Genomic DNA, 1838 nt, shown 5'->3' with positions numbered 1-1838 from the left:
CTTCCATCCTTTACTAGTTGTTTCATTACTTCGCCAGATTTTGAGGGATTATATATAATATAGTTGAAAAATAAGCAAACATGCCAGAATGGCTGGTTCCTTTTATTTATTCTTTTTCCTTTCTAACCTTTAATTGGCCAACTATGTAAATGTATGCATCGTATAGAATTTGCAAATAAAAAAATGTCTGCTATCATAACGTTAAGACTATGCAAGGGTATTTTCCCCTAGTGTTCTAGAGGAGTGTTAGGGTCCAGTAAGGAAAAGTCTAGGGGACCAGCAACTTTTGTGTTTTCTGGCCAGCACTTAATCATCAAAACAAAAGTGAGTGATCTCCCACCATTAGATGTAATCTCACACTATTAAAAACATTATTGATGGTCAATTGATGGTTACAAAACACCAAAATTGCTGGTCCCCTAGCATTTCTCGTCCAGTAACTTGTGATTTGTAGTCATCAAGTAACCATCAATAATGTTTTTAATGGTGTAGGATTAATTAATTTTTTTTATTAGTTACATGTTGGTAAGAATTTAATAAAATTGTTGGTAAGAATTTAATAAAATTACTGGTCCCATACTTTTTCTCCTACTGCTCTAATGACTTTAGACAGCAGTGATTAGGAAAAAATTCACACACTAGAATTTTAGACCATGTTTATTTATATTTTTGGTCAAGAGACAATTTTGTTTTTTCTTTACAATTTGAGACCATTAATCATTGGCAAATAAAGGTTTTGGACCTTATTGGGCCTTGAAATAAATTATTTTTATAGCCGACACTTGTCAAAGTTAACCAAAAATGATGTATCTTTGAAGAGATTTTTTTTCTCATCAGGGTTATTTGTGGATTTTCATATTTAAAAGATATCTATTGATCTATCTATAAATTTTGTTTTTTGTAGGAATAGATAGTTTTATGGCTATTATGGGATTTGTCAGAGCGATAGGTACTCTTAATTAGACGTCTTGAAAGGAGATTGTTACCTTTTCTTTTTTCTATCATCCATTGGATTGAGTGAGTCAATTTTTAAGAGAACCTAAATATATTGACCCAGTGAAAAACAAGAATAATAATAATAACAATAATACCAACAAATCAGCTAGAATTATTTTTCTTATTTAATCTTGTAAAGTCGCATGTTGCTAAATTTGGCATAAGTAGCTTTTTCCCTCCATTTTGTAGAAGTGACCGAAGTCCTCTTTAATTATTCAACTATCAAACCATCACATTATATTCGAAAAAGTTCGTGGAAGCTAGCTAGATTTGTACAAAAGACTGAGTCTGAAATCTTAGTAAAAATCTCAAATCTGGCAAAAATACTGGAAAATTTGCAGGTTGTATATAGTTCGTACAATCACATATAGCAATTAGCAAATATCTTTCCATAAGAAGGTTACACTGTTATAGAACCATCTTAATTCTTAACACCAAACTAAGCCCCTGCCATTATTCTTACCAAATAATAATTTAATTGTTAATGTTTTACACTCAATATTCGCATTTGTAAAAATGGTCAAGGCATTATATGCATAATTAAGTTAAATAAATTCATTGGTATAGTATTACATTAACCTCTCTAACTATATGCATAATTATTACCACATCCTAGTACTGAAAAAAATGCATTAATTTAGTAGAGTAAAAGAATAAGGGTGTTTAGGGATATTGATAATCTAATTACCTGACTAAAACCAACTTAACTTGATTATATTAATTTTGTATTGACGAGTATTAATCAGGTGCAATCGAGTCGGATTCGATTTAACCTGATCTTTATTGGTTCTAACCTTCTAAGGTCAAGATATCTGAACCAACTCGATTATCAGATTAGACTT

Source organism: Arachis ipaensis, chromosome B03 (assembly GCF_000816755.2).
Source record: "Arachis ipaensis cultivar K30076 chromosome B03, Araip1.1, whole genome shotgun sequence".
In the NCBI taxonomy this organism is placed as follows: Eukaryota; Viridiplantae; Streptophyta; class Magnoliopsida; order Fabales; family Fabaceae; genus Arachis; species Arachis ipaensis.
The sequence above is the reverse complement of the archived record's forward strand: the minus strand, read 5'-3'. Positions refer to the sequence as shown.